Source organism: Mytilus edulis, chromosome 8, assembly GCF_963676685.1.
Source record: "Mytilus edulis chromosome 8, xbMytEdul2.2, whole genome shotgun sequence".
NCBI lineage: Eukaryota > Metazoa > Mollusca > Bivalvia > Mytilida > Mytilidae > Mytilus > Mytilus edulis.
In genome coordinates, this window is record NC_092351.1 from 40862103 (window position 1) to 40870184 (window position 8082).

Genomic DNA, 8082 nt, shown 5'->3' on the forward strand with positions numbered 1-8082 from the left:
GCTCAAGGACAATACCGAAAATGAACATTAAAAAAATAAATAAATTACCCCAGTGACAGAAGAAAGCAATGATAAATCAATACAAATGATTTCTGACATTAATCACACGTACCATGATAATCTAAATAAAATGAAATACTTTTCTTACCAAAATGAATATCATAAAAGTACAAATAAATTAAAATCCTGTTAGAAACAAATTTTTAAGTGTTAGAAACACACTTTTGAGATGGATCATCTGTATATATTTCCTACGATAGGATTTTCTAATACTTTGCCAAAATGAAGATTTCACTTACTTTTTTTCAAAAATATAATAAATGATAAGGGTCACAAAAAATAAACTTAAAATCCTGTCAAAAACACACTTTTAGCAGTAGGAAAAAGTTTAAAAGCTATCACATGACCTAAACAACTGATTAGAAACTGGGATTAAAATGTTTATCATATTCAGTAAAATTAATTACAATAGAGATAATAAATCAAGATGTTGCACATAATGTATTTTGCAAAGTTTATGGATTTCATTGACATGCACACTAAATAACCAGGGGGTAGATATCAGTTTATATGTAATATTTTTAGCAATCAGTTATATTCAATGGATAAACAGCATGCTATTTACAATGACCATATATTTTCATGGTCTAACTTTGTACTGATACAAACAAAATCAATTAGATCCAACAATGAGAATTATAATGCAAGGAAATGTACAATTAAATCTTTCTTACACAGCTGTATGTTTCTTTTCATTCAATTTTCTAAATATTTTTACATTTTTTGTTTTTCAGGAAAAAAAACCCAGTTTTTATATTTTCTATTTAATTATAAAGTCCACATCAACCTTTTTTTCCTGAAATTAGTGAATTTGATGTAGCATCAATTCATTATTTAAAAAAAATTACACATTTTTTTATGTTTATTTTTAACCAATTACTATTGATTCAAAATTTTTTTTTTTTTTTTTTTTTTTTTTTTTTTTTTTTTAAATATAATAGATAAGGGGAGATAACTCAAACCCTACATTTTTTTTTAAAGAATTCATTGTAAATTCATCTATACCTGTGTAGCAATAAAACTGTAGATGTTTTCAGATGTTATATTAATTGTAATAGCATAACATAATTATAGTAATCAAAGATAATAAGAAGTTAAAAGTATAACTCACCAACGCATATACAATGTATATCAAATATATAAAAATCCAGAAGTCATATGTCTGACAATGGCTATAGGAGTCTGTAGAAAAACATGAATCATGCAACATATTTTTACCTGTTGCAAAAATTGCATGAATATATCTTTTCTGTTAAAGTTCAAAGTCCACTCTTATTCATTACTTTTATTCACGATCATTTTTTGTATTCTTGGTTTAAAAATATTTTTAAAAGTTAATGATAGCTTTTACAGAAATCCTTTTTTTTTCATTCTTTCATGCCTTTCTGTCAAATTCAAGTACTTAGTGAAGCTTGCAGTAAATGTTATTTTCAGAATTACAGATAGATTGCTGCTGGCTTAACATGCTTAAGGGTCAGATAAATATGGATATGTTACCTATACCTCAGCAGATTGTGACAGCGTAAAAAACAGGGTTACAGGCTACTCAAACCTAAAATTCCAGACCAATAAATATTCCCCAAGCATAAAGATGTTCTTATAATATTAATTAGAATTTAAAGATGTACAGTAAATTTCAAATCTTCCTTTTTTGGTCCCCAATGACTAGCTGGTAGCACACGTTTCTATAACCATGAAAGTAATATCTAAATATTACTTCCATTCTATAACTGATTACAAATTTTTAAATATAGGTTTAAATGAAGGTCACATTTATTTCTGTATCAAGTGTCATACTTAGCAATTACATATGGACGAACAAACTTTTAAATGAATATACACATGTATAAAAGTGTTATGATGTGACCACTTGAACTATGATTTTGTCAACTTCAATAAATTTTGAATGTGACATCTTTCATTTACACATGAAAGGAAACATATATACATGTAGAACTGTGTTTCACATCTTTAAATAAACTGCCCTTATTTTAAAAAAAAAATGTGGCATTTTAGGAATATTTTTCCACCCTCTGTATATCAAGTGGGTCTTTATAGTACTTCAAAATAATTGTACAATTTGGGTACCATCATTTCACATTTAAAGTACTGGATCATATGCCAAGTTTACACATGTAAAGTAACAGTTTTGTACTTTTAATGCATACAGTATAGGTACAAAACTTTCTTTTGTATCAGTCCAGTTCTTTAAATTAAATAATATAATCAGTCACAAATACCCAAATTTCACATATTTAGTAAAATAGCAGCAGAAATATTACAAGTTCTTTTAGAGACTTAACAATTAGTATGCTATGGAAAAATATAAAAAATCAGAATATATTTACAAGATAAACACAGAAGATCAGGAAGGGTATACAGAACTGCTCCACATGTGGCACCCTCATGTTGCTCATGTAAGTAAAAACCTGTAAATATTAGTATTACCATAGGTCACATTAGGGGGGAAAGGGGAAAGTGGATGAGATTGTAAAATCATGGTACAAAAATTGTACTATAGTTAAGGAGCATTTCATTACTAATACATTACATAGGTGCATTTGTACTCTAAGTGTTGAAATACTAATAAAAATAAAAGAAAATATCATTTTCCTGATAACTTATACTTATATGTATACATATTTTATAATGAAGTCACTCACTGATACAAGTAAAATATACTACCTACATGTATTTATCTTGGTTCTAGTTTGATATCTTCTGGGTCCATGCTACCTGTGTTAGTGTTGTCTCCTACCCATATCTATAGAGATAAAAATATGACGTCAGAAAGGTGAAACATTTACAGGTAAAAATGAACAATTATAGCAATTATCATCACACCTTCTGTCAGCTAATTGAATTATATTCTGATGGGGAATATACAAAAATCAATTTGACGTATATATATATATATATATATATAGATAGACAGTCAAGAAAAATGTAATGAATACAGTTCTCATGTGACAATGTGATCAGAATACAACATAACAATTCCTCAAATAACTCCTGCTGTAATAAATGATACATTAAATGTTAATTTTAAAACTGTTTATAAATAATAAATTAGTTTACCCTGACTACCTTCCTTTTGTGGTATTGAACCTTCTGGTAAAATTTCCAAGAGATCCATTCACTTACTGAAGTTACTGTAGATTCAGAAATTATTGTGAGGTTTTTATTATTGTGAAAAATGCGACAGAGTTGTAAACGCAATAGTTTAAACTCGCAATTTGAAATATTTTATATGAATTAAACAGAACTTTTCTCAAAATTGTAAAAATTAAATCTCATTTAAGTTTTAAATGACAAAATCCCATTAATAAATGCACGCAATCATTTCTGAATTTACAGTATTGTCTAGTAACCACATGTGTCTTCCAACGATGTCACCAACAACAACGACAACATCATACAATTATAGGAACGCACAATTATGACTATTCTTTGTGTCTTGAAATGTGTGCTGCAATGCAACTGTTGTAATAGATTGCCAATTGCAAAGCATAATTATTCTTTTCTCATGTTTTCAGTTATAGTGTGTCTGAAGGCAAAATAATCCAATATTTTGTTATGGATGATGAAGAGATTTAAATACAATTTACTGTGTTTTGTCATTTTCCCATTTTGATAAAAAAAAAAATGTTGACACAAGGATAAGATTTGCCAATATAAAATGTTTGTGGTATAAAGCAAATGACAATACTGTAACATGATAATTATGAAAAACATTCAAAGTCAATAAACCTTCAGGCCTGACTGAGGGTTTAGGGCAAAACAATCTCTGTGGAAATGACAAACCACCAAAAATGAATGAGCTGTCAAATTCGGCATGTACTAAAAGGTTGAGTGGAGTGGAGTTGTGGAGTGGTGGAGTGCTTGAGTTTTTGAGTGGAGTTTTGGGTTAAAAAGTTTTGAAATTAAACCAATTTATAAGATATTTTTGTATACATATATGTACCTATAAAATCACAGAATAAATGTTTCAACAGCGTCTAACTCCATTCAAGTAAATTATACCAATATTAATTCACCTTGGATGTGTCAGGGTCTTTCAGCAATTTTACCTTAGTTATCAACATTCTGGTGTAAATAATTGTACATGTAAAGCAAAGTTAAAATTATAAATTACTAGCATATTCAAAAACAAAAGCATCAACAGAACAGTCTTTAGCGAGAAAAACGACACTTAGATTCTGTATATTGCAACTGAAAAAGATATGAATTTGCTAATTTGGTAAAGATCTATGTATCTCTGGCATGCCAATATACATCTATTGTTCATTTGTCCACCCCCCTTAACCTCTCCCCTGCGTATCACATTGTGTGGGGCATGGAAATACTGGGCGTCCAGTGTCTGTCCGTTCAGTCTTGGTAGCGCTCTCAAGGGTGCAATTCTTGTCAGATTTTTATTAAACTTATTTATACTATAGGTTAATATCTGTAATATTTTGGGCAAGTTCTATAATGTGGACGATCGATTTTTTCAAAGAGTTATTCCCTTTGAAAATATAAAATATGTGCAACGCAGGTTATACATTGGAACTCTGTTCTTTTATTAAATCAAGAATCATACCTTTGTCTGTTTGACATAAATTATATAGTTTTATTCAATGATCAATCAATGATTTTTTTCTCAATTTTTTTTTCAATATCAAACCTGTCCAATAAAATTTTGGCCATTACATCTACATGTATCTAAATATATCTAAATATATATACAAAATTTTAAAACTCTTCAATATATATACAATTAATTTATTTATGCTTTTCAGTCTTGTTTTCATTATATGCAGCACATATAATGTGTGGTTTATTTTGATTTAACATCTGTTTATTTTATCAAATAAATCAAAACAACAACATTTTTCATCTACTAAAGTTATTTAGTTTCTGAGGTTATAGTAATGACAGTTTTATGGGTTCTATGGACAGGTGATGGTGGCTAGATACACTTTCACTATCTAATTTTAATTGGAGGAAACACACTATTTTAAATAGTACAGTCAGTTAAATTAACATGTTAGATCAAATCAAAGTGAAAATGTTGATTAAAAATTTAATTTTATAATAATATCATAGTCCATTGCTGCAATTTAATTTTTTTTTTTTTTTTTAACAAAAACCAATTTAAAATGATTTTAGATAGATACTGAATTTTGGATATGTTAAGTATTTCACTCCATGACTCCACTCCAAAAGTCAAGCACTCGGCTCCACTCCACCTTTTAGCACATGCCGTCAAATTCACAGCAAACCAGGTAATCTGTATTTTGAAAAGTGCTGTAAGGCTTTTGACCTGCCATAATTTCTAAGCCTATTTTGTTAAATCTAAAAGGGACCATAAATCCTGATGAGTGATGGGCAAAATTGAAAATCCTCAACATCAAACTTGATAACCACAAGCATATTAATATTTTAACCGCATTGTCTGAACAATTTATAAGTAATTGCACAAGAGGAAGTATCTTTTAAAATATCTTGATCTCTCTTATTTTTCATTAATAACAAAAACATACAATTTTTTTAAGCACTGGTCGAGTGGTGTACAAAAACATTTAATAGAACTAGGTAAAAACATATACCGATAACTTCTCAAAGTAAAAATTGTCAAAATGAACTCATCAGAACCAACACATATTCAGGGGCGGATCCAGTCATTTAAAAAATGGGGGGTTCCCAACCCAGGACAAAGGGGGGGTTCCAACTATATGTCCCCATTCAAATGCATTGATCGTCCAAAAAAAAGGGGGGGGGGGTTCCGACTCCTGGAACCCTCTCCCTGGATCCACCACTGCATATTGTACTGTTATTTAAAACCATGGGTAAAAGAGTTTACTAAGAAATGGAACCTAAACAACATAAAGTGCCATTTTTAAATATGGTAAGTACCATAATTTCTAAAGGGTATAAGTGAAGATCATCAACAGTTTTAACATATATATCAGATATTGAAAAGCATTGATTGAACTTTGAACGGTTCATGGAAACTGTTGGCAGTAGCTTGCTTGTCCGTCCACCACCCTTAACTAATCTAATAACATGATTTTCCTTTTGGAATACCAAGTTAACAAAACACTACTTACTTAACAGGGGCATTAGCTGTCCAATTCATTTTCACCATATCACTTCAATTCTCATATTTGTTTTATAACATACTAAAACACATATATCCAAATTACAAAATATCCTAAGAAACAATTGAAAATGCATTTCTCATTATTATGTAATACCATTTCATGCATATTTTAGACTAGACGCTGTCTGAATAACCTTGAATACCTCTCTAGAATGCAGCTGCTTATATAATTTGATCTAGTTATAAATACAATAGACAGACAAGCATGTAAAATCTTATAATGATGATTTTTCTAGGTATGCATGATTTATAATATTCATAGATTAAAAAGATTTGTAAATCATTGTTTTACAGGTATAAGAACTATTTTTTTTAAAAGGGGGAAAGGAGGGGAGGGGGGAGAATCTGTCAAAAAATTGTTCTTACTGATGGCAACACCCTTCTTAAATTTTTCACAGTTTACCTTAACATCTGAATAATGATGGTAACATACACAACATTAATCTATGTATGGGTCAAATTAAAGATTGGGTGAAAACACTGTAGTAAGATTCAAATTAGGTAAAATGGTTGACTTTCAAGAGATAATACATCAGCTATGTTTTTGTGCTGATTATGAAAACTTTAAACAAAAATCTGATTGCCAATAGTGAAATATTATTTTTATAATAAGCTCTTAAACTGTTTGAAAAATATGTTTCTATTTTTTTCTAAATTAAAGAAAGAACCCTTTAGTAATATAGAAAACATCTGAATTATGTTTTGTTTCCTGAGAGACATACATGTATAATAATTCTCTGGTTTCTTTGATATAGATAGTGCAAGAAAATATACAGTAAGTTAGGAATATATAAACATTTTTGAAAACGATTCATTGATTTTGTTTATCTTTCTTTGCTTAGTTTATTATTTATGAAAAAATGGTTATGGACAAATAAAATAACTATGCATTCATGATCCAGATAAATTGTCAATTTCTATCTGTATCGTTTTTTTCAATAATACCCCTTAAGCCTGGAAATGTCATGGTGGGTCTCATATCAATTCTTAAATAGCAAAATATATACAGTAACAATTCAAAAATGGAAGAAATGTCTTCTCATTTTGTTCATGTTCGTTTTGAATACCTTAATCAGAAAATAGAAACAAAATTTCATTTACCTGTGACCATACATGTACAATAATTTAACGTAGCTCACCTTTATTAGACGACTAACACCACCTACAATCCTCCCTAATATTTGCTTTGGTTATTTCTTATCTGCAATTGATAAAGTGATTAAAAGACGTTAGTACTGATAACATTGCAATTTTATGTTTGTACTCATAAAATCTGAGGTGTATAACCAAGATTATCAAGGGCAAACATTGATATCACCTTTTATGGAGGAAATCAATTCATGTATTAGAATCTTTATGGAATTTATTTACGATTATTGATTCTAAAAACCTCAGTAGAACTTTAAATGCCCAAATAACAAATGCTAATTTTCTGCATATTTTATTTAAGGAATGACTGTAATATTTTTTCTGTCTATGAAGAATTAAAATAAAAAATTTGGTGCACACTGAATAATGTGCATAGCATAACAGTGTGCACCACATTTTTTATGTTATTTCGAATAGACAGAAAAAATATTACAGTCATTTCTTATAATTTAATTCTAAATTCCATTTTAAACCGTAGAAAACCATGAAAAAACGTTGATGACGTCACGGTCACATGACTAAATTATGTCTATGGGCTGATAACAAAATAACGTCAGCCAATCAGAAAACATGTAACATCCAAAATTAAACTATTTATGTATGTTAAGTATATTTTGTTTGCAAATTCAATTTTTAATCTAAAGTCGTTGTCTTTGAATTGAGAAAATATGTAAAAGTTTTTACAATATAAATGTATACAATAATAAGTCGACAAAGAAATGTGTCTAACT

At 28.9% G+C, this 8082-nt stretch overlaps 1 protein-coding gene across 2 annotated transcripts in view; it reads right to left on the minus strand.

Annotated features, from left to right (window-relative positions):
- LOC139485572 (beta-1,4-mannosyltransferase egh-like) overlaps positions 1-8082 on the minus strand; it is a 34639-nt gene that overhangs the window by 4028 nt on the left and 22529 nt on the right. The window contains exons 2-3 of one of the 2 annotated variants that reach the window (XM_071270166.1): positions 7342-7403; positions 2750-2824 (exon numbers count right to left, since the gene is read on the minus strand). The gene's annotated coding sequence lies outside the window, so the exon portion shown is untranslated. Of the gene's footprint in view, positions 1-2749; positions 2825-6149; positions 6259-7341; positions 7404-8082 lie in introns of those variants that run through there. The other variant, XM_071270167.1, reaches the window with a different exon arrangement.